Source organism: Zingiber officinale, chromosome 10B, assembly GCF_018446385.1.
Source record: "Zingiber officinale cultivar Zhangliang chromosome 10B, Zo_v1.1, whole genome shotgun sequence".
NCBI lineage: Eukaryota > Viridiplantae > Streptophyta > Magnoliopsida > Zingiberales > Zingiberaceae > Zingiber > Zingiber officinale.
Window position 1 is genome coordinate 47,820,346 of NC_056005.1, and position 25,241 is coordinate 47,845,586.

Genomic DNA, 25,241 nt, shown 5'->3' on the forward strand with positions numbered 1-25,241 from the left:
GTTCATATCCTATATGGTGCTTTATCACGGCCTTGGATGGAACTCGGTTGAGTATAAAAGATGTCGTGTCTAGAGCATAGCCCCAAAGAAATGTAGGAAGATCTATGTGACTCATCATAGACCGTACCATATCTAATAGGGTACGATTTCTCCTTTCGGATACACCATTCTACTGTGGTGTTCCAGGAGGAGTGAGTTGGGATAGGATCCGACACTTAGCTAGATAGTCACGAAACTCATGGCTAAGGTATTCACCACCTCGATCTGATCGAAGTATCTTAATACTCTTGCCAAGCTGGTTTTGTACTTCATTCTTGAATTCTTTAAACTTTTCAAAGGATTCAGACTTATGTGTCATCAAGTACACATAACCATATCTACTGAAGTCATCAGTAAATATAATGAAGTACCTATAACCGCCTTTAGCAGTGACATTGAAAGAGCCACATACATCACTATGTATAAGTCCTAACAAGTCAGTCACTCTCTCGCTGTGCCCACTAAAGGGAGTCTTGGTCATCTTGCCCAGTAGACATGACTCGTATGTCTCATATGATTCAAAATCAAATGAGTCCAGCAAACCATCTTTATGGAGCTGGAATAAGCGCTTGTCATTTATATGACCTAAGCGACAGTGCCAGAGATAGGTTTGGTTCATGCCATTTGACTTGAACCTCTTGGTACTTATGTTATAAATAGAGCTTTCAAGGTCTAGAATGTAGAGTCCGTTCATCAGAGGTGCACTACAATAAAACATATCTTTTAAATAAACAGAACAACATTTGTCCTTTATTATAAAAGAGAAACCTTTCTTGCCCAAACAAGAAACTGAAATTATGTTCTTAGTTAAAGCAGGCACATAACAACATTCATCTAATTCTAATACAAGCCCAAAGGGAAAAGATAGATGATAAGTTCCTACAGCAACAGCAGCAACCCGTGCTCCATTGCATACTCGTAGGTCCACCTCGCCCTTCGTCAATGCCCTGCTATTTCTCAGTGCCTGCACATTAGTACAAATGTGAGAAGCACATCCGGTATCTAATACCCATGATGAAGAAATAGATAGATTGACTTCTATAACATATATACCTGAAGTGGAAGTCTCACTTCGCTTCTTCTTAAGATCTTCCAGGTACACCTTGTAGTTCCTCTTCCAATGCCCCGTCTGACCGCAGTGGAAGCAGGTAGCATCCTTGGCGACCCCTCCTTTAGGCTTCAGTGCCTTGCCTTTGCCCTTGGCTTGGGACTTTTCCTTGCCTTTGGGCTTGCCCTTGGCCTTATGTTTCTGAACCATCAGAACAGAGTTGGGCTTAACCTTCTTAAGGTTGAGCTCAGCAGTTCTTAACATGCTAAGCAGCTCGGGCAGTGGCTTGTCAATTTCGTTCATGTTATAATTTAGAACGAATTGACTATAGCTATCTGGCAAGGACTGCAAGATCAGGTAAGTGGCCAGCTCTTGGCCAAGTGGAAACCCCAACCTCTGTAGGTTCTCTATGTACCCAATCATCTTGAGCACATATGGACCTACGGGAGCCTCGTCTGACATCTTGCACTGAAATAGTGCCTTAGAGATCTCGAATCTCTCGTGCCTCACTTATCCTTGATACAGTTGACGAAGATGTTCAACCATATCGTAAGCGCCCATAAACTCGTGTTGCTTCTGAAGCTCAGAGTTCATGGTCGCGAGCATTAGATAGGACACATCTTATGCGTCATCTTGATGCTTCTTGTAAGCATCTTTGTCTGCACGCGTGGCATTGGCAGGAGGAGCCTCCGGAATAGGCTGCTCCAGAACGTACAGTTTACGTTCCTGGGTGAGAACTATTCTCAAGTTCCTGTACTAGTCCAGGAAATTTGCTCTATTGAGCTTGTCCTTCTCAAGGACAGAACGCAGGGAGAAAGAGTTCGTATTCGACGTCATGGTTATCTACAACAGAAAAATGCAGAAAATAAATATCATATTCTTTTAAATCATTTAATTAGGCCTTTAACTAAATGATGCTCCCACTGAATTCTATAATTCATGTGGGACAAGATCCACATCATACTACGCCTTGAGTTAGCTTTGGCTAAATCGCCCAAGACTTAGTATGATCGGTAGGTAACAATTTGCCAATTACATCTCTATGCAACTCTTGTTTATAGGATCAAGATCCGCATTTATATTAAAACTCGAGTTAGCTTTGGCTAATACACCCAAGAGTTAATATAAATGTGATTTTGACCTATTTACCAACCATTGGAAAATGCCTATAGTTAAACTCGATCCAATTGAGTTAACTAGTTACTCAATCAAATTGAGTTGTACTCACCCATGCGTTGATAGGCGGGACCAAGATTGTCCCTCTGTACCCTACTAAGATAATATGTGTTGCTCTGCTTTGGCAGATTCAACAACACATGTGATCGAGGTAGTGATAGGTATCACGGCATGGTAGGCATTTGAGTTGACGCGATTGAGATCTAATCTAATCGATAGGGTGCATCTTGTACACGGTTTAGATCTAATCTAATCGTTAAAGCGTTAATTAATTACTATACTAGCATGCATCACATATACACACACAAGCAATTAATTAAATTATTTTTGATTAGTCATGGCCCTACTACGATCTTCTCAAGCCAATGAGATGATCGGATGGTCAACCTAGGGTCAACAGCTTCTTCAAGCTCCTCCCTTTGACCACCTTATGTTGCTCGCACCCTCCTCGTAGCTCCGTCTTGAGTGGACCGTCCACCGGCTCATTTTGAACATTACAAAAGGGTGAAACTCGAGTTACATTCGAGTCTAAACTATTTACAACAAGAATATAAATGAAGGAATGTAACGCCCCGCCTTCTACTGATTAGGCTGTAAGGCTGGGGTTACATTATGCTAAATTGTTTTGGGCTATCACTAAATGTCCAGGTGTGGAAAAGCTAAAATAATTAAAACTCTCTGCTTCTTACTATAAAATCTGGAAATCATACTCAGAATACACTTCTGAAGTTATACATGTGCTAAGAACGGAACCTAACCTTCCTATTTGATCAAAACTGAAATCAAACACTTCTAGCTGAAATCAGACTTTCCAATCGATCGGCTGATCGATTGGAGTGGTTTGATCGATCCATTGGTCGATCCAGCGTGCTACTGTGCACGGAAGCCCCGTCTGGATCGATCAGCTGATCGATCCAGTCTGGCCAATCGATCCAGAGATCGATTCAGAGGCTCTCTATTCACGGGATTTAAATTCCCGATCAATCGGCTGATCGATTCATGGCCGATCAATTAGCTGAACGACTCATCAGCTCTCTGTACGTGGCAGATCACGTTTCAATCGATCGGCTAATCGATCGAGGGCTCCTTAATCGATCAGCTGATCGACTTAATGACATTCTGTACGTGGGGACTTCTTCCAATCGATCAACTGATCGATTGAGGACTCCTCAATCGATCGGCTGATCGACTGGGTTTCTGATTTGTTGTAGAAATTCCACCCGAATTCATACAGAACTTTCAGAAATCACTAAAACATAACATCACTCACATTTTACTATCTATTATCAAGACAATTAACAGTCTAAGCATGGCAAAACCCATAGTTTCACAAATCATGATACTTAGCATCCTAAAAGTGCAGAAAAGCAACCACATAAGGAAGTACTAAGTTCTTAAGTTTTGCTATTTTTCCTAAAGATCTTCATTCCAGGTTCCTTCTCACACACATCTTTATCGCATTGCCCTCCAGCCTCCGCTAATCCATCTTCCCTTTACCTTTATCTGCAGTATAAGGAAAAAGGAAACTATAAGCTTGGGAGTTTAGTAAGAAGCCATCTACCTCACAAAACATGCATTCGATAAGATCATGCTTTCAAAAGATGCTATTTAAAATACATGCTGAAAATGCTAAAACATGGCATATGGACAATTAAATCATGCTAAACAATTACTGAACAAAAGGCTACTCATTGTATCAACAAGCTAACTAAATCGATACATAAACTAGGCTATGTGTTATAACACTAAGAAAACTAAACTGAAGCTAAGCTGTATTCACATATCTGGTTGTGAGGTTTGAAAACTATTTTCATAAATAGATAAATATACTAAACATGCTGCTGATGGGCCCGACAACTGTACTTGCTATGCGCGCATCCCTATCTAGGCCCGAGGTAGCAAGTCCCGAATCCAGTAGGATTACTAGGTTATCTAAACCTTGGGACGACTATGGGAGCCCAACCCAAGGACAACTGAGGTCCAGTACAGTGTCACTGATAAAGTAAAATACTGATTTTTAATCTAATTATTTTGTCTTGTCTGACTAGGTTATCTGAACCTAGAACTAGGTTATCTGAACCTAGAGGCGATTATGTGAGCCCACCCATTGGACCGTAGTCCCATATAAACTGAACAAGACTATGTATGCTATTTAAAATGCATCTATAGCATTTATCTGGGTTATTAAAATGTCTATCGTGGCATATTACTGTGCTAGTCATTTTATCGAGCATTTGGTGTGCACTAATTCTGCATATGGCTAAACTGAGACTGAAAACACATACGTTTAACTAGTTATATTGCAGGTGAGGGGTTACTTACATCCTGCGCTAGGTTTTCTTACAATCCGATCGCTAAATTTCCGGAGAAGAAGATCTCTTTGGCGATCTTCTTGAGTCTACGCTTTCTTCTTGCGGAGGGGAGCGTCCTCGTGCCGGAGTTATCGTCGGAAGGTGCTCCCACGACCCTAGGGATGAAACCCTAGGTCTTCTTGGGCTTGGCGTGCTGAGAGGGTGCGAGAGAGGAGAGGAGCGGCGTGTGAGGGTGAGGGAAAAGAGAGTTGTCGTTTAGAAAATAATAACTCCTCTCTTAATTCCCTATTTATATTAAGTGATCAATCCAACCCAACTAAGCCTTAAATATGATTGTTCTCCTCTTCTTTCAACACACCCCTGCTGGGGCCCCTTGGTTACTAAAGTCATCTATATGTCATAGAGTCCATAGGTCTCGGGTTCAATTCCCGCTTAGGCTATTTTACGTGTTTATTTAATTTTGCTACTTCGACTATTCTAAAAATTCTAGAAAAATATCCCTAAATTCCAGAAAATAATAGACTATTTCTAAAATAACTTTTGAGAATTTTCGGGCATTACAATCCCCCATACCTTATAAAAAGTTCATCCTCGAACTTAGAATAACTCTGGGTACTTCTGTCTCATACTAGCCTCTGTCTCCCAAGTTGCCTGCTGTGTGATTTTGCCATATCACTTTTACTAATGGTACCTCCTTGTTCTGTAATTTCTTAACTGCTCGGTCTATTATCTGAATAGGCCGACTGTCATAGCTGAGTTCTTCGCGGATTTGTACCGACTGAGGCGCAATCTCCTGGGTGGCATCTGGGATATTCTTCTTCAGCATAGAGACATGAAATACGTTATGGATAGCTGACATCTCCTGGGGTAGCTCTAGCTCATATGCCACCTTGCCAACTCTTCTGGTGATAAGGTATGGTCCCACATATCTAGGACTTAATTTGCCCTTCTTCCCAAAACGCATTACTCCTTTCATGGGAGCCACTCGGAGAAATACTGTATCCCCCACTGAAAACTCTAAGGGTCGACGCCGTGTATCAGCATAGCTTTTCTGGCGGCTCTGAGCTATCTCTATCCTCTGGTGGATCTGCTGTATAGTTGCTGTGGTATCTGCTACTAGATCTGTCTGAAGTTCTAGCTCTTTCTGTTCGCCACTCTCATACTAGCAGATTGGAGATCTACACCTCCGCCCGTAGAGAGCCTCGTAGGGTGCCATGCTGATGGTGGCCTGATAGCTATTGTTGTATGCAAATTCTGCTAAACACAGATATTTGCACCAACTTCCCTTGAAGTCTAGGGCACACGCTCGGAGCGTATCCTTGAGTACCTGATTTACTCGCTCCGTCTGACCATCTGTCTGAGGATGGAAGGCTGTGCTAAACTTTAACTTGGTGCCCAATGCTGACTGTACACACTCCCAGAAGTGTGATGTGAATCTACTGTCTCTGTCTGAAATGATGGTCCGTGGGACTCCATGCAGTCTGATGATCTCCTTGAGATACAATTGAGCTAGTTGCTCCATGGAGTAGGATATCCTGATAGCTAAGAAGTGGGTTGACTTAGTCAATCTGTCGACTATTACCCAGATGGCATCAAAACCATTCGTGGTTCTGGGTAGTCCCACTATGAAATCCATGGAAATATCCTCCCACTTCCATTCTGGGATCTGAATAGGCTGCAGAACTCCTCCTGGTCCCTGGTCTTCTGTCTTAACCCTCTAACAGGTCAGATATGTACTAACATATCTAGCGATGTCTCTTTTCATCCCAGGCCACCAAAAATGTTTCTTCAGGTCTTGATACATCTTGGTGGAACCAGGATGCATCGCATAAGGAGTCCTATGAGCCTCGTCTAGAATCTTCCTCTGTAGTTCCTCCTGATCCGGAACGCATAGTCTGTCACCAAAATACAATACCCCACATCGGATACTCTGAACTCTCCACTTCCTGATTCTGCTAACCCTTGCTTGATCTTCTGAATTTCAAGGTCCTGATCCTGAGCTGTTTGAATGTCACCAAGCAGGGTAGATGCTAATGTCATAATAGAGAGTTGTCCAACTATAAGTTCGAGACTGAAATCTGTAATCTCCTTTTGTAGGGGAGGTGACATGGTTGCTAGGGATAGTAAGGTAGCACTAGATTTCCTGCTAAGGGTGTCTGCCACCTTATTGACCTTTCCTGGATGGTAGAGGATGTCTATGTCATAGTCTTTAACCAGCTCGAGCCATCTGCGCTGTCGCATATTCAGATCCTTCTGAGTGAAGAAGTACTTCAGACTCTGATGATCTGTATACACTCTGCACTGAGCTCCGTATAAGTAATGTCTCTAAATTTTGAGGGTGAAGATGACTGCTACAAGCTCAAGGTCATGAGTAGGGTAGTTCCTCTCATAGTCCTTGAGTTATCTGGAGGCATAGGCAATCACCTTGCCGTTTTGCATCAGTACTGCTCCTAGTCCCAATTTTGAAGCATCACTGTAAATATCAAAACTGTCTGTGTTTTCTGACAGAGTCAGAATAGGAGCACTGGTCAATCTTCTTTTGAGTTCCATGAAACTGTTCTTGTAGTCCTCTGTCCACTGAAATTTTCTGTTCTTCCTGGTGAGAGTTGTCAGTGGGGAGGCTATCCTAGAGAAATCCTCTACGAATTTTCTGTAGTAACCTGCTAGTCCCAAAAAGCTTCTGATTTCACTGGTGTTCTTAGGTCTCTTCCAGTTACTCACAGCTTCTATCTTACTGGGGTCTACCATGATACCATCTTTAGAGATGATGTGACCCAGAAAGGATACCTGATCGAGTCAGAATTCACATTTCGTGAACTTGGCGTATAGCTGGTTCTGCTGAAGGGTCTGCAATACTATTCTCAGGTGCTTCGCATGTTCTTCCTGAGTTTTGGAATAAATAAGAATGTCGTCGATGAACACGATAACAAACTTATCTAAGTATTCTCTGAATACTCTATTCATGAGGTCCATGAAAGTAGCTGGAGCATTCGTCACACCAAAGGGCATGACTACGAACTCATAATGTTCGTATCTAGTCCTGAAAGTTGTCTTGGGTATATCACCCTCCTTAACTCTCACTTGGTGATATCCTGATCTGAGGTCTATCTTAGAGAACACTGCTACTCCCTTTAGCTAATCGAACAGGTCATCTATTATGGGAAGAGGATACCTGTTCTTAATCGTGACTTGGTTTAGTGCTCGGTAGTCTATACACAGGCGCATGCTCTCGTCCTTCTTCTTCACGAACAATACAGGTGCTCACCATGGTGAGTGACTAGAGCGTATGAAGCCCTTGTCGAGCAACTCCTGTAGTTACTCCTGAAGTTCCTTTAGTTCTGCTGGAGCCATGCGGTAGGGTGCTTTGGAGATGAGATTTGTACCGGGGACAAGTTCTATCTCAAATTCAATATCCCTGTCTGGTGCTAGGCCTAGTAACTCCTCAGGGAAGACTGCTGGGTAGTCATGTACGACTCGGACCTCCTCTAACTTTTGGTCCTTATCCTGACTGGTACTGACTACATGTGCTAGGAATCCCGTACATCCCGACTCAAGTAGTTTCTGTGCTTTCAAAGCTGAGAGAAACTTCTTGGCTTTTCTCTTGGGTTCGCCGATGTACCCAAACTGTACTCTTGCTTCAGGTTGGAATACAACTTTCTATTTACGACACTCTATAGAGGCACCGTACTTGATCAGAAAGTCCATTCCCAAGATGACATCGTAGTCAGTCATATCTAGCACTATCAAATCACCAAAAAGCTCTCTGTCTGCTATAATGACTGGCACTGCTCGGAGTCAGTGCGTGGATGCCATGATCTCTCATGACGGTAATGTTGTCAAAAACTAACCACTAAGTGCATCTGGAGTTATTGCTAACCTTTCAGCAAATACCCTGAATATATAAGAATGGGTTGCCCCAGTATCGAATAAGACAGTTGCACTTTGCTGTAAAATACTAATCTGACCTGTAACAACTGTTGAGGCATTCGCTACATCCTCTCTGGTGAGTGAGTAGATCCTCGCATTCGTCGTGGCTGAAGGGGCTTCTAGTCTGCCCTGGCTGATGTGTGGACCATCTAAAATAGCCTGTATCTGGTGCAACTGAGCTGGTTTGTCTCCATACTGAATCAGCTGCGGTGGGAGAAAACTGGTCTTGTTCAGGCATTGCTTAGCCATATGCCCTTCCTGGCCACATTCGAAGCATCCTGGTGTGCCCTTGCGACAAACTCCAGGGTGAAATTTCCCACAAGTAGAGCACTTGGGATAGCTAGGCTGTTTACTAGCTGGTCCTCCTTTTGGGTAACTCCCTGGTTTACGTTTGTGGCTGGAGTTTCCTTTCTAGTTAGAGTTGTGACCCTGGTGTTTCTGAGTACCTGAGCCTCCTTGGCCTTTTGACTCTGAAAAGGCTTGCTTCTGCTGTTTGATGTTGTTTTGGTAATGCTTGGTGGTCAGAGCACTACTTACCAGTTCTTCTGTGGTTTGCGGCCTATAAACGCCGCTGGCCACATTCATTGCTATTTTCGGCCTTAGCATTTTGAGCATCAACCGGACTCGTTCTCGTTCAGTACTGACTAGTTCAGGGCATAGACGAGCTAGTATGTTGAATTTCTTCACGGCTTCCTCAACTAAAAGGTTGCCCTGACGAAATTCAGTGAACTCGTCGTAGTGGCGGCTTGTGACCCACATGTGAAAGAACTCTTCAAAGAATTCTCTCTCGAAGTTGGCCCACGCCATTTGGTTCACTGGGCGCTTCACTTTAATTCTCTCCCACCACATACGTGCGTCTCCTGTCAGGCAGAAAGAGGCGCATTTCACCTTTTCATGTTCTGGCCAGTCCAGAAGCTCCATCGTACTCTCCAGTGTTTTGAACCAGGCTTGGGCATCCCATGGTTCGCTGGTGCCTGAGAAATTCTCTGGCTTGATCTTCTGCCACTGGATCAGATAAGCTTCTCTCCGTGCCCCTGCTGCTGGGGCTACTGGCGCTGCAGGTTGGACTGGTGGAACCTCTATCACTACTGGGGTTGCTAAGTTAGGTTCTGGAGTGACAGTGGGAGTGTTCTGCTGATTAGCCTTTAGGGTGGCTATCTCCTGTTGCTGTTCAGCTAGTTGTTTCTGTAACTGAGCCACTATTGCTGTAAGGTCTGGGGGAGGCACTGAACTTCCTGCGTCATGCTGGGGCTCAGTAGCTGGTGCCTTTCTAGCTGGGCGTCCTAGTACCATTTTCTAGGGAAATAGAGAACGTACATAACTACTACAATCATATTTACATACCTACTATGATCTTGTTAGATGCTATCATATATGAATATGCTGTAGTTATTTATAAATATGAAAGCAAGAAACATAAATAAAGTGAGAGATAGTCTTACTTGGAAGCTGCAGGTTCAATGCTGATATGTGTATGGAGAAAGTATGGAACTTGCTCTAATACCACTCTGTAACGCCCCGCCTTCTACTGACTAGGCTGTAAGGCCGGGGTTACATTATGCTAAACTGTTTTGGACTATCACTAAATGTCCAGGTGCGGAAAAGCTAAAATAATTAAAACTCTCTGCTTCTTACTATAAAATCTGGAAATCATACTCAGAATACACTTCTGAAGTTATACATGTGCTAAGAACGGAACCTAACCTTCCTATTTGATCAAAACTAAAATCAGACACTTCTAGCTGAAATCAGACTCTCCAATCGATCGGCTGATCGATTAGAGTGGTTTGATCGATCCACTGGTCGATCCAGCGTGCTACTGTACACGGAAGCCCCGTTTGGATCGATCGGTTGATCGATCCAGTCTGGCCAATCAATGCAAGGATCGATTCAGAGGCTCTCTGTTCGCGGGATTTAAATTCCCGATCGATCAGCTGATTGATCCATGGCCGATCGATCAGCTGATGGACTCATCAGCTCTCTGTACGCGGTAGATCGCGTTTCGATCGATCGACTGATCGATCGAGGGCTCCTCAATCGATCAGCTGATCGACTCAATGGCATTCTGTACGCGGGGACTTCTTCCAATCGATCAGCTGATCGATTGAGGACTCCTCAATCGATCGGCTGATCGACTGGGTTTCTAATTTTTTTACAGAAATTCCACACGAATTCATACAGAACTTTCAGAAATCACTAAAATATAACATCACTCACATTTTACTATCTATTATCAAGACAATTAACAGTCTAAGCATGGCAAAACCCATAGTTTCACAAATCATGATACTTAGCATCCTAAAAGTGCAGAAAAGCAACCACATAAGGAAGTACTAAGTTCTTAAGTTTTGCTAGTTTCCCCAAAGATCTTTATTCCAGGTTCCTTCTCACACACATCTTTATTGCATTGCTCTCCAGCCTCCGCTAATCCATCTTCCCTTTACCTTTATCTGCAGTATAAGGAAAAAGGAAACTATAAGCTTGGGAGCTTAGTAAGAAGCCATCTACCTCACAAAATATGCATTCGATAAGATCATGCTTTCAAAAGATGCTATTTAAAATACATGCTGAAAATGCTAAAACATGGCATATGGACAATTAAATCATGCTAAACAATTACTGAACAAAAGGCTACTCATTGTATCAACAAGCTAACTAAATTGATACATAAACTAGGCTATGTATTATAACACTAAGAAAACTAAACTGAAGCTAAGCTGTATTCACATATCTGGTTGTGAGGTTTGAAAACTATTTTCATAAATAGATAAATATACTAAACATGCTGCTGATGGGCCCGACAACTGTACTTGCTGTGCGCGCATCCCTATCTAGGCCCGAGGTAGTAAGTCTCGAATCCAGTAGGGTTACTAGGTTATCTAAACCTAGGGACGACTATTAGAGCCCAACCCAAGGACAACTGAGGTCCAGTACAGTGCCACTGATAAAGTAAAATACTGATTTTTAATCTAATTATTTTGTCTTGCCTGACTAGGTTATTTGAACCTAGAGGCGACTATGTGAGCCCACCCATTGGACCGTAGTCCCATATAAACTGAACAAGACTATGTATGCTATTTAAAATGCATCTTTAGCATTTATCTGGGTTATTAAAATGTCTATCGTGGCATATTACTATGCTAGTCATTTTATCGAGCACTTGGTGTGCACTAATTCTGCATATGGCTAAACTGAGACTGAAAACACATACGTTTAACTAGTTATATTGCAGGTGAGGGGTTACTTACATCCTGCGCTAGGTTTTCTTACAATCCGATCACTAAATTTGCGGAGAAGAAGATCTCTTCGACGATCTTCTTGTGTCTACGCTTTCTTCTCGCGGAGGGGAGCGTCCTCGTGCCGGAGTTGCCGTCGGAAGGTGCTCCCACGACCCTAGGGATGAAACCCTAGGTCTTCTTGGGCTTGGCGTGCTGAGAGGGTGTGGGAGAGGAGAGGGGCGGCGTGTCACGGTGAGGGAAAAGAGAGTTGTTGTTTAGAAAATAATAACTCCTCTCTTAATTCCTTATTTATATTAAGTGATCAATCCAACCCAACTAAGCCTTAAATATGATTGTTCTCCTCTTCTTTCATCACACCCCTGCTGGGGCCCCTTGGTTACTAAAGTCATCTATATGTCATAGAGTCCATAGGTCTCGGGTTCAATTCCCGCTTAGGCTATTTTACGTGTTTATTTAATTTTGCTACTTCGGCTATTCTATAAATTCTAAAAAAGTATCCCTAAATTCTAGAAAAATAATAGAATATTTCTAAAATAACTTTTGAGAATTTTCGGGCGTTACAAGGAAGGCACGATGCGCAGGTCGCGAATCTAGTATACAGCACACACATCACAAATGATGGCGCGCAGGCCGTAATATGAATTACAACATAATTTTTTAAATCCAATTTGTGTCTTTTGGGCCATGACTATCAGAAAATAATCCATAATTCTAAATTATGTATTTTCTATAATTTTATATAATTTTTACTACAATTTTTATAATTTTTATGAGTAAAATTCCCGGCAGTTCCGTTTAGCGGGTTTTCGGGCGCAATCGCGGAACGAAGCCCCTTGCGGGGTCAGGGGCAGCGCCCCTACCCGCGATATAACCATCATGAGTGTTCCTTAGCAATCCTACAGTGCCTTAGCCCTCTGTCCCAAAAATATTTGGGGCGAAACCTTGCCGTTTCGGAAAAATCTTCTCGGTAGCCGAAGCTTACAAGTGTCTAAACACTTATGCTTCGCTTCTACGAGAAAAATACCCATAAAAACTATAAAAATAGGAAATTCACAGAATATTACAGAACTAATATTTTTCATAAAAATACAAATTAAACTCGTACAAGACTTTGCACGTGGCTCTGATACCACTATTGGGAATTTCGAGCCGCAAAAACTGCTTTTTCACGTTACGGAAACCCCGATTCCCATGCCACCGGATCCGTGTGAAGTAAAATAATTTCGTAAAATTTTCAGTACGAGTTTCTAACCCCTAGATCTACACTAGATTTACATATTAAGAGATTTACCCTTGATGCGATGCCCTTCGCAATCCCGCTCGTCCAAAGGTTCGCCGGATCTCGAGATCGTCAAGTGTACGATCCTCTATGCATATCCACACGAACAAACTAGGTGGAGAAGACCAAACAAAGGTGTGCTAGCACCTTTGGTTGTTCGACCAAGGAGGAGGAGAGGGAGAGGAGAATGAGAGCAAGGAAGAAGATGAGAGTTACTTTGCTTGAATGAAAATTAATCCATCCATTCAACCATAAGTGGCCGACCACTATTGGAGTTGTAACCTCCATTCTCATTTAATGTGACCATTAAAGAGGAGATTTGTAACCTCCATGAGGTGGCACACACATATGCTAAACATGATGATGTGTAACACCATTATTGGCCACTTAATACCAACTCACAAATGAGGTGGCAAATGGTAAAGTCAAACTTGACCTTTCATCTTCCATCTCAAGTCAAGTCAAACTTGACCAAATCTCTCTCATGGTTGATCTAATCTAACCATTTGATTCAAACCAACTTAATATAATGAATCTAATTCATTTAATTAAATTGGTTCAATGAGTCATAATCTAAATTAGACTCATTGAACACATGAATCAACTTGAGTCCAACTCAATTAGTTCAATTAGGATTACTCTTAATCCAGTTTGATTCATCACATGAATCTAATCCTCTTGGTTCATCATATGAACCTAATCTCCATCTAATTGTCCTTTGTGTGTGACCCTATAGGTTCTTGTAATATTGGCAATGCTCCTAAACTCATTTAGAAGCATAAGTAATGAGCGATATCTGGCAATACATCATTACTACCCAAGTTACAAGAATGTTGAGATTCAACATCACCTTGTGACTACTAATTGTGACTCTTCATAGTATATGACATTGTCCTTCTATCCAAGACATCTAGATTGATCAATGTGAGGCATAGACTGTGTCATCCTCTAATCAATCTAAATCTTGAATCCCAAGTAGACTCACTCGATCAAATGAGCTCAATATCTCATATTGACTCATTTGAGCATAGTCATGCACTTAGTGGTCTCACTCTATCAAGAATATCAATGTCACTCCTGTCATATAGGAGGGATAGATCCCATCTACATCACTCACATCCCTCTGCATAATTTGTTACATACCCAGTAATCGCCTTTATAGTCCACCCAGTTACGGGTGACATTTGACGAAGCCAAAGTACATAACTCCTTATGTAGGGATCCATGGTGATTTCAGGTCCAAGGACTAATAGTCATACTAATAGCCACATGAGAAAGTATATGCCACTCATATAACGATCCATGATACTTTCTCATGGCTGGTCATTCAGTATACATTCTCCAATGCATACCCATGTGTCAATTTGATATCTCTATATCCATGACTTGTGAGATCAAGTCATCGAGTTGACCTACATGCTAATCTTATTACATTAACATTGTCCCTTAATGTTAATACTCGACTAGGAATGATTAAGAGTAGTGTTCCCTATATCATCTCACTATCGATTCAACCAATCGATTGATATAGGTAAGAACCTTCTACTCAAGGATGCTATTATACTTAGTTTATTTGGCACCAATACAAGTAAGCATAATAACCAAAAAATCAAATGCCTTTATATATAAGAATATGATACAAAGAGTCCATACAACAATCATCAAAGGATTGGCTCTAGGGCTCTAACTAACACTAGCACCCTTGAGAAGTTTCGGCAATGGAGGAGAGGGAGAGAAGAAGAAGAGATGAAGAAGAAGAAGCCTTGAATGAGAATTCAGTCACCACTAATGTGGCCAACCACTAAATGAGAGGTTTTAAACCTCCATATAATACCAAGAGTCATGGCTCTTGGTCTCCCTAATGAGGTGGCACACATTGATGTAGCATTGATGATGTGGAACACCATCATTGGTCGGCCCATGCCAAGTCACCATGACGTGACATTTGGTCAAGTTAAACTTGACCATTCATCTTCCCTCTCAAGTCAAGTTAAACTTAACCTCTTATCTCCCATGGTTGATCAAATCTAACCTTTGACTCAAATCTATTTAATTTAATAAATCTCTATTCATTGGTTTAAATTGACTCAATAAATCATAATCTAAACTAGACTCATTCGACACATGAATCAAATTGAGTCCAACTCAATTAGTATAATTTGGATTACTCTTAATCTAATTTGGTTCATCACATGAACCTAATCATCTTGGTCCATCATATGAATCTAATCTCCATCTAACTGCCCTTTATGTGTGACCCTATAGGTTCTTGTAACGTTGGCAATGCTCCTAAACCCATTTAGAAACATAAGTAATGAGCGGTATCTAGCAACACATCATTACTACCCAAGTTACAAGAATGTTGAGATCCAAAATCACCATTGTGACTACTAATTGTGACTCTCACAATATGTAACAATATTCTTCTATCCTTGACATCTAAATTGATCAATTGAGGCATAGACCGTGTCATCCTCTAATCTATCTATGTCTTGAACTCCAAGTAGACTCATTCTAATCAAATAAGTTCAATATCTCATATTGACTTATTTGGGCATGACCATGCACTTAGTGGTCTTACTCTATCAAGAATCATGATATCACTCCTGTCATATAGGAGGGATAGATCTCATCTACATCACTCATATCTCTCCGCATAATTTGTTACATACCCAGCAGTCGCCTTTATAGTCCACCCATTTACGGGTGACGTTTGACGAAGCCAAAGTATGCAACTCCTTATGTAGGGAACCATGATGACTTCAGGTTCAAGGACTGATAGTCATACTAATGGTCACATGAGAAAGTATATGACACTCATATAACGATCCATGATACTTTCTCATAGCGGGTCATTCAGTATACATTCTCCAATGCATACCCATGTGTCAACTTGATATCTAATATCCATGACTTATGAGATCAAGTTATCGAGTTAACCTACATGCTAGTCTCAACGCATTAACCTTGTCCTTGAATGTCAATACTTGACTAGGAATGATTAAGAGTAGTGTTCTCTATATCATCTCACTATCAATTCAACCAATCGATTGATATAGATAAGAACCTTCCACTCAAGGAAGCTATTATACTTAGTTATTTTACACCAATACAAGTAAGTATAATAACCATAAGGAAATGTCTTTATAAATATATAGGAATATGATACATCGAGTCCATACAACAATCATCACATGATTGGCTCTAGGGCTCTCACTAACAAGGAACTAGGGTGCTAAACACGCGAAAGCGCAATAGAAAAAATCTAGTTCCTATCTAGAAGATTCATGCGCAAGAAAATCATATACTAAGTTTCTACATGAAAAAGGAGTTATACCTTTATTGCATACCCTTCGAGATACCGACATCAACGTTTCTTTATATGAGGATTTTAGCACGATCAAGTGGTCACACCTCTATGGTATCCATATGAACAAGCCTCATTTATCTCACAAACTCACAAAGTGGAGAATGAAACAACCAAAGGATGTGCTAGCAACCCTTCTTGGGAGTTTTGGCCAAGTGGAAGAGAGCAGGAGGAAGAAGAGCAAGAACACCAAAAACTCATCATGAAAATGAATACAAAACCCCCTTTTATAGATTTATGAAATTGCCTTATGCCTTTGTGCCAATTTCCTTATGTGCCATTAATATTTGTCTTCATCCAATGAATCTAATGCATTCAATGCATGAACAATTCAAATTGTTCACTCTTATTCCAATGCGTGAGTAATTCAAGTTGTACACTTCTCTTTCTTCATGAATTTAAATTCATGAAATCACTTAATGAGCCCAACTCATTAATCATCAATCCAATTGACTCAATGAGTCTAATCCAAATTGGAATCAATCCAATAGTTGGATCTAATTGAGTCTAACTCAATGAGTCTAATTTGAATTAGATTTAATCCAATGATCCATCATATGAATCCATCTCCATTGACTTGTTCTTTGTGTGTAACCCAATAGGTTATCATAACGTTGGTAATGTATCCAAATCAAAATTTAGATACATAAGCAATGAGTAGCATCTAGCAAGACATCATTGCTACCCAAGTAACGAGAAAGTTGAGATACAACCTAACCTGTCCGTGGCTATTATCTTGTATGACTTGGTCCCTCTATTCTTGATATCTAGATTGATCAATGAGGCATAGAGCGTGTCATCCTCTTATCAATCTTTGTGTTTCTTGATCTCTAAGTAGACACACTCAATCAAATAAGCTCAATATCGCATATTGACTCATTTAAGCATGGTCATGCATTCTTATGTCCTACTAATCAAGGGACCCACAAATATCACTTTCGTTATATGGAAGGGATAGATCCCATGTACATCACTCATATCCCTCAGCATAACTTATTGCATACCCAGTGATTGACTTTATGGTCCACCCTATTACGGGTGACATTTGTCGATATCAAAGTATACAACTCCTTATGTAGGGAACAATAGTGACTTCAGGTCTAAGGACTATTCATACTAATAGTCACATGAGAATGTTTATGTCACTCATATAACGATCCATGAAACATTCTCATGGCGGGTCATTCAGTATATATTCTCTAATATATACTCATATGTCAACATGGTATCTCATATCCATGACTTCTAAGATTAAGTCATCTGTTGACATACATGCTAGTCTTAACACACTAATATTGTCTTTGCATATTAATGCTTGACTAGGAATAGTTAAGAGTAGTATTCTATGTATATCTACAATATCTCACTATCAATTCAACTAATTGATTTGTTGTAGATTAGAACCTTCTACTCTTGGATATTATTATACTTATTCATTCGGCAATGAATTGAAGTAAATATAATAACTAACTTTGCTTTTATTAATAATGAAATATGATACACAAGGAGCTCTTTACAATCATCTCATAATTGGTACTAGGGCAAATGCTAACACCCTCCTCCACCACCATATTGATTTCATCGGGATGATGAAATGTTCAAGTCTGGGGGGATTGTACATATGCACATATTAGTCTTGGTTTAGTCTTATTTTAGTGTGTGTTTGATTTAGTTTTCATGTTGTTTGCTTTGCTTCAGTTTATTTTGTTGGTTTAGACTTGTCATTTGGTGGCAATTTAAGTACATCAATCTCTCTGATGGAGTAAAAGCAAGAGAACAACAAGTTGCACAACAAGCTTATGATATGGATCATGCTCACCCCACTCTAGATATTAATGATGATCCATTATGCATCAATGGAGGCCCAATTACAAGAGCTAAGGCTAAAAAGATGAAGGAAGCACTTAATGTGCTAATTGAAGATGCAAGGCCAAAGCTACCATTGAAGAAGGTTTGACCAAGAGCAAGTCATTCGGCTTAATCAACCTAATTCAAGCCTTAGATGAGTTGAATTAGCATTTAAGTCTTATATCTATGTAGTATGGAAATGTAGGCTCAATTTTGACTCAATTTCCACCTTTATTTGGGTTGTAATAATGTCATAAACTTAAAATGGCTAACTAGTCTATATAGGCCTTTACTAAATGGGCTTTCTTTTGGCCTTTTAGGGCTTTTTGGTCATCCTATAGCTATAAATAAAGGAGGTGACGATCACACATGTATCTTTGACATATTTTTCAAACTAAAGCATGGTGAGGCACTCGCTTGTTGGTTCTTCATTGAACTAGAACTTATCAAGGCATCTCCTTGTGGCGTTCAAAGACTTATCAACCTCAATTCCAAGGTTGTGGCGTCTTCCATCTTCTATACCAAGGTTCATGCTTTTCTAAGCATTGGGTTGAGGTTTCTTTTCATCCATCTTATCATCTTAGACCTTCCTTCTTTCTTTCTTCAATTCGTTGTAGGTTCTTGATATATCTTTCTCGTTGAATTCACATAATTTGGTATCAGAGCTTTGGGTTTCTTTTTCTAAAATTGATTTGATTATCCTTTTTCTTTGTGCTTGAATCTTTGTTTATTTGTTAAACATTATCTACTTATCATTATCATCTTGATCTTAGTGAGTTTTATTCATCTTGTTGCTATCAAATTATTTTCGGCAAAAAAAAATATTTTCGGCAAAAAAAAGAGGCCGAAATTCAAATATATATATATATATATATATATTTCAACAAGAGGCTAAAATTCCAAAAAAATAAAAATAAAAATATTTTCAAAAAAAAAGAAGGTTGAAATTTGAAAAAAAAATAAATCCAATTCCACATTTCCTTTAATCTTTTGCCTATTATACTTGCACTTTTCAATTCCGCATTTTATTTAAAGTTTTGCCTAGTATATTTGCACTTTCCAATTCTGCATTTTCTTTAAAGTTTTGCCTATTATACTTACACTTTCCAATTCCGTAATTCCTTTAAAGTTTTACCTAGTATATTTGCACTTTCCAATTCCGCATTTTCTTTAAAGTTTTGCCTAGTATACTTACACTTTCTAATTTCCTTTAAAGTATTGCCTAGATTTAATTCTGACACCTGCCTAGATTAAGTTCTAGAAAAATCCTTTTCAGTTCTTATTTCAAGTATCTTTATCTTTTAGTTCCGCATTCTCATAAGTTTTGCCTAGATTCAATTCTGGCAAATTTCCTTTCTAAACTTAATTTAAATTTTTAATTCTACAATTTGTTGGAACCCCAAGGTGTTTTGATGTGATCAAACAAGCTAAGTTAGGTCCTGCGTTTGTTTAACACTTGTGTCTAAGTGTGCAGGAGCTTAGAAACACAGGAAGTCGAGCGGAAGACGTGGCTAGCGAGAAGGACGGCACGGGAGAGAGCCGACGGGCTCGGTGCATCCGAGGGACGAGGTGTTAGCGGAAGAGTACACCAGTGGACGAGAAGAGCGTGCGCGACGCTCGAGGGACGAGAAACCAGGAAGGAAGGCTGCTCGAGGAGAAGGCCGGAACATGGGTTCGGGTGAGCCCTATTCCGGAAGGCCGAGATCACCCAAACTAGCGGAGCCGGAGCGAACAGACCCGGACCAAGACGAGCCGAACTGAGACGAGTTGAACCGGAGCAGAGAACCTGGACCAGAGTCAACTTTGTTGACTTGACAGGTCCGGGCGCCCGGATCAATTCCGGGTGCCCGGACCTCCGGGCGCCCGGAACCATTCCGGGCGCCCGGGGGTTCATATTTGACCAGATCGAAGCTGATCGCGAGCTGACCGTTGGGGGATAAAATTTATCCCCCCGGGGGCGCCCGGAACCCCTTCCAGGCGCCCGGACCAGTACTATAAATAAAGTACTGATCCGTACATTCAAGAGAACGAACTTGTAATCAATTCCTTCTGTGCTTTCAATTCTGTTCTTTTCATTTGTGCTGTCAACGTTGTAAAGAGGCTACTCCGCCCAGAGGAGAATCAGATAGTGCGCTTACATTCCTTGGATTAGCAATCCCCTGATTGCAAACCAAGTAAAACTCTGGTGTTTGCTTTTCTTTACTTAGTCTCTTTTATTTATTTATTACAAGTGTTCATTATATAGTTGAAATCCGAGAAAGGTTCGAGTTTTATTTTGTAGAGCAATTCACCCCTCCCCTTTTGCCGGCCTGCAAAGGGACCTACACAATTTACATTCTTCTATCAATTCCTTATCATTTTAAAAAAAAATTTAAAATTCTGTTTTTTTATAAAAAAATTTTAAATTTTAAAAATTTAGCAGAATTTTTAAATTCTGTTTTTAACCCGGAGCTTCAGTTTTAACTTAAATTTTTTTTTAACACTTATGACTGTTTTATCTGAAAAATGTTTTACTTAATTTTTTTTTCTCTTTCGAAAGAAAAATTCTGAAGAGTGTCTTTAAATTGAATTTTACTTAGACATTATTCAATATATTTTACACTTAAAGTTTTTGTTTGAATTTACCTTAGACTTGTTTATAACCCCAATTTTTATGTGATCAAAGGGGGAGAAGTATGTTAAGTCTAGGGGGAGGTACTATAATTTTTCAATTGAAAAATATTTGGACTTATTGGAATATAAATCGTTTTTATTGCATATGGTTACCCTAACTTAACTTGGGTTGCTCACATCAAAAAGGGGGAGATTGTTGGAACCCCAAGGTGTTTTGATGTGATCAAACAAGGTAAGTTAGGTCCTGCGTTTGTTTAACCCTTGTGTCTAAGTGTGCAGGAGCTTAGGAACACAGGAAGTCGAGCGGAAGACGTGGCTAGCGAGAAGGACGGCACGGGAGAGAGCCGATGGGCTCGGTGCGTCCGAGGGACGAGGTGTCCGCGGAAGAGTACACCGGTGGACGAGAAGAGCGTGCGCGACGCTCGAGGGACGAGAAACCGGGAAGGAAGGCTGCTCGAGGAGAAGGCCGGAACATGGGTTCGGGTGAGCCCTATTCCGGAAGGCCGAGATCACCCAAACTAGAGGAGCCGGAGCGAACAGACCCGGACCAAGACGAGCCGAACTGAGACGAGCTGAACCGGAGCAGAGAACCTGGACCAGAGTCAACTTTGTTGACTTGACAGGTCCGGGCGCCCGGAACCATTCCGGGCGCCCGGGGGTTCATATTTGACCAGATCGAAGCTGATCGCGAGCTGACCGTTGGGGGATAAAATTTATCCCCTCGGGGGCGCCCGGAACCCCTTCCAGGCACCCAGACCAGTACTATAAATAAAGTACTGATCCGTACATTCAAGTGAACGAACTTGTAATCAATTCCTTTTGTGCTTTCAATTCTATTCTTTTCATTTGTGCTATCAACGTTGTAAAGAGGCTACTCCGCCCAGAGGAGAATCAGATAGTGCGCTTACATTCCTTGGATTAGCAATCCCCTGATTGCAAACCAAGTAAAACTCTGGTGTCTGCTTTTCTTTACTTAGTCTCTTTTATTTATTTATTACAAGTGTTCATTATATAGTTGAAATCCGAGAAAGGTTCGAGTTTTATTTTGTAGGGCAATTCACCCCTCCCCTCTTGCCGGCCTGCAAAGGGACCTACACAATTTACATTCTTCTATCAATTCCTTTCTTTTATCCTAATACCTTTGGGATTTTCAATTAGTCAATGATCATTTACAAGGAATTGCCATAATTCTAAGTTCTTTAAAGAGCTAACATTAACGAGTTGAGTGATTGAGTGACAACAGATTTCATTAATGATGACAAGTGGAGAAGAAGCAAGACCTAAAGAAATACTTGAACAAAGTGCCTTGAGACAACACTTGGAATGCATGGAAATTAGATTCAATCAAATCCTCAACAGATTGGAGAGACAAGATGCTGTAATTACTGAATTGCAAAATATCCAAGCTAGTAGAGTTCCTACACGAAGTTCAAGCCAATATAACCATGAAGACAACAATGATGATGATGATGGCATTTCTGAGGACATTGATGATAGAGCTTCTAGTGGCAGATCTAGTGGTATCAGAATTTGTGGTAGAAGGGGAAGGATGAGTGATTATATTGATAGAAACTTGGGAAATATCAAAATGAAGATTCCTTTTTTTCAAGGCAAAAGTGATCCAGATGCATATTTGGAGTGGGAAAAGAAAGTGAAATTAGTATTTGATTGTCACAACTACTCTGAAGAGAAGAAGGTAAAACTTGCTGCTGTCGAATTTATTGATTATGCTATTATTTAGTGGGATCAAGTTATTCAAAGAAGGAGAGGAAACAACGAGAGATCCGTTGGCACTTGGGAAGAGATGAAATCAATTATGAGAAAGAGGTTCATTCCATCACATTACTATCAAGATTTGTACCAATAGCTACAAAGTCTAACCCAAGGATCCAAGACCGTGGAGGAATACCACAAAGAGATGGAGATTGCCATGATTTGAGCCAATGTGGAAGAGGACCGAGAAGCAACCGTGGCAAGATTTTTACAAGGTTTGAATTCAGAAATTGCAAATATAGTAGAGTTGCAACATTATATGGAGCTAGAAGATATGGTTCATATGCCCATGAAAGTTGAAAGGCAACTCAAAAGGAAGGGTTCAATCAAACATGGTCAAAGTTCTAATTCATCCACTTGGCAATCTATTTGCACCAAAAGAGATAATAAAGTTGCACCAAAGAGTAAGACCGAGTTTTTGAAGAATAAAGATGCTAATTATCCATTGGTTAAAGGTAATGAACCTATCCAATCTTCAAGAAATAGAGATATTAAATATTTTAAGTATTTGGGAAGAGGACATATTGCTTCACAATGTACAAACAAAAGAAGTATGTTTTTGAAAGAAAATGATGATATTGAAACTAAGAGTGAGTCCGAAGATGATAATGTCTTGCCACCATTGATGGAAAGTGATGTAGAAGAGTATGCCATTGAAGGTGAAGCTCTTGTCACTTGGTGTGCTCTAAATGTGCAAGTGAAGGAAGAAGATGAAGAACAACGAGACAATATATTTCATACCCATTGCCACTTCAAAGACAAGGTATGTAGATGATTATAGATGGGGGAAGTTGCACTAATGTGGCTAGTACTATCTTGGTTGAGAAATTATGCTTACCTACCACTAAACATCCTAGACCTTATAAACTACAATGGTTGAATGATTGCAGAGAAGTTAAGGCCACTAAGCAAGTGTTGGTTTCATTATCCATTGGTAGGTATCATGACGATGTTCTTTGTGATGTAGTACCAATGCATGCAAGTCATCTGCTTTTAGTTAGACCATGGCAATTTGATAGGAGGGGCATGCACGATGGGTTCACAAATAAATATTCTTTTATAATGCATGGTAAACTTATAACTCTTGTACCATTAAATCCTAAGCAAGTATATGAAGATCAATTGAGATTTAAAAATGAGAGTGAAAAAAAAAGATTGTGAGATAAAAAATTGGAAAAGAAAAGGAGTGTTAGAAAAGAAAAAGTGTGGATGAGAGGAGTGAAAAAAAGAATGAAAAAGAGAAAAACAAATCAAGAGCAAGGGAGTAAAAAGAGAGCTTTTATGCAAAAGAAAAAGAGGTTAAGAGAGTTTTTTATTCTCAACCACCGATGATTGTACTTTTATACAAGGAGACTTATTTCAACATTAACAATCTTAACCGCTCTTTGCCTAGTGTTGTTAAATCTCTTTTGCAGGAATTTGATGATATCTTTCTGCAAGAAGTTCCTGATGGATTGCCGCCATTCAGGGGAATAGAGTAGTAGATTGACTTTATCCCAGGAGCAGTCATTCCTAATCGACCAACCTATAGGAGCAATCCTACGGAGATAAAGGAGCTTTAAAAGCTAATTGAAGAGTTGATGAGAAAAGGGTATGTTTGAGAAAGTTTGAGTCCTTGTGCAATTCCTGTTTTGTTTGTGCCTAAGAAGGATCAAACCTAGAGAATGTGTGTTGATTGTAGAGCTATCAACATGATTACGGTAAAGTATCATCATCCTATGCCTAGATTAGATTATATGCTAGATGAACTACATGGTTCTTGCATTTTCTCTAAAATTGATTTGAAGCTTGGCTATCATCAAATTCACACGCATGAGGGAGATGAATGGAAAACTTCTTTTAAGACTAGGTATGGTTTGTGTGAATGGTTAGTCTGTTAGAGTGTATACTAAAAGTCTAGTTTTTTGTAAATATTTTATTTTGAAATAAAAACCATATTGGTCAAATGTCTACATTTATATGCTAAGTATAGTTGTTCAATTAATTTATATTGTAGATAACATGGCGTGTGGTGTCACATACAGAAGATCATGTTATTAATTCCTTATAAATTATAAACAGTAGCTCACGACTAAAATGGAAAGGAACAAACCATTAGAATAGTCATAGTGTAATTTGGTATTAGTTTATCTTAACTATAAAATTACACTAGTACATTCTGAGTGTATTGAGTAGGACCATTTAAGGTAAGTTCTTTTTATACTGACTAAATAAAATAATAAGACCTTTGTTATTATGGAAGTGTGTGCTCTTAATCCTGATATAATAACAAACACATATATTTAGTGTTTATTTCTTTGACTTATCAATGGGTGAGATTTAGTTCGATAAATCAAAAGGCCCGATAAGTTGGGAAATGATATTATTTATAGTGTGTGTTGTTGATTATAGAAGGAAACTGTGTCTTAGTAATCTAGGTTGATAATGCCCCCAAGAGGAGCTCATAAGGATTGTCATGTAAAACCTGCAGGTGGACTTAGTCCGACATGATGATAAGGTTGAGTGGTACTACTCTTGGACTAAGATATTAATTAAAGTGAGTTATTAGTAACTCATTTAATTAGAGGGCATTCGACATCTTAAATACAGGGAGATTAACACACTCATGATAAGAAGGAGC